Here is a 1,731-nt window from a genome sequence, read left to right as displayed (position 1 = left end):
CCGCTCCTCTCACACCCAGATACACCACGGACACCGGATCCTATGGTAAATGTAACGGAGCAAGCAGCCTCAACTAAAGGCCTGACGGCAGACATAGATCTGGAGCGCTTTCAAGTAAGTGATACTGATCTTTCACCAGCAACTCTGAAGGATATGTTATTGTCATTAAGACATTCCATACAACAGGATTTAAATTCGATGCTGGGCAAATTCAATACAACCGTTTCTGATCTGGGGAAAAGAGTACATCATATAGAAACTAAAATGGGAGAATTCTCTGAAGCTCACAATGTTTTGATTGATGCCCATCAAGATCATACATCTGAACTAAACTGGCTTCGATCTAAAGTAGCTGATTTGGAAGATCGTTCTAGACGCAATAATATTAAATTCAGAGACCTGCTGTTTGTGATTGATATGTACAGATGTCGGATATGTTTATATGTTTATATAGTTAGGTTTAATAATGGCTGGTTATGTTTATGTTTATCTACATATCCTGCTATTCTAATTTTTTTTCTTTTCTTCTGTGTTTTCTACTGAACTCTATTTCTATCCTCTTTTTTTTTTTTTTCTTCCTATTTTCTCTTCTCTGTTTGATAATCATCCATGTGGTGATTTTCCTTTCTTTCTTATAAAAAAAAAAAAAACTGGATGTATATTAATGTCTTTTCTTTGTACTTTATTTGCTACTGTGATTTATATTATATATGCTATACGATCGTTCGTAGATATCGTGCAGGATCGTTCGTCGTTCGTTTTCCAACGATAATAATTGGAAGTGTGTACGTAGCTTAACTCCCTCTCTGCACCGACTTATCTGAGCAAACCTCCCTCTCCACAGTTTCCTATTTACCAAAGAGTCATACTCTACCTTTCTTTACATCCTGTCCAGTATGCTTCCATAGACTTCACTAAGACTCATCTACCTCTTCCAGAAGGAGTGTATAAGAAGTCTGTTGGGCTCTACTGAACAGGTGTGGGGTTGCAGCTCTATTGATTTTGGTATGTAAATAACCTCGTGTGTGGGAGGATTCTTTAAAAAGCACAGATCCCAATAGGATTGCTCACTGTCACTTTAAACAAAAAGTTGCAGGACTCTGTAGGCTTCAGCACTTGTCCCTGCATGTAGGGGGCAGTATAACAAGATAGAAGACTGTGTACCTCAGTGGACTTTATGGTATTGGAATTGGAATTTATGGTAAGGTTTTCCTATTTCTTAACCTTCTTTGATTCTGTTTGCAACATTCCTCTTTGTATGCAGGTTACTTAAAGCTAGAGTTTACCCTGCTGTTTTTAATTGGTCTTCCCTAGCTCTTCTTTTCCCACCTTAAGTACGTACTAGTTACATTACTAATTTTACTATTTCTTAATAAAATTTTATTTAAAAATTAGTATTCATTACATATACAATTTGATACTCACTTATGGTATCCCTAAATTTCTGTGCTAGTCTATGATATGTTATCCTGAAAATATTAGTGTCTTGCCTCAGTATTTTTTCTCAAGTTCTCAGCTCTGATTCAAGCTGTGGGATGGTACTTTGGATGAGTTGTGCAAATATAAATATGCTTTAATGGTTAACCACCTTGCCGTTAAGCCCGAGCATGCTCGGGCTAAAAACTTTTGCAATTATGGTTAACCCCGAGTTTTTCTCACCAGGTGGTTAAATGTAAACAAATGTTATGTTGCAATCCGATTGTCATACATTGTATGACAATCGGATTACAA

Source organism: Pyxicephalus adspersus, chromosome 2 (genome assembly GCF_032062135.1).
Source record: "Pyxicephalus adspersus chromosome 2, UCB_Pads_2.0, whole genome shotgun sequence".
Taxonomy (NCBI): domain Eukaryota; kingdom Metazoa; phylum Chordata; class Amphibia; order Anura; family Pyxicephalidae; genus Pyxicephalus; species Pyxicephalus adspersus.
This window is presented reverse-complemented; position numbering follows the sequence as displayed.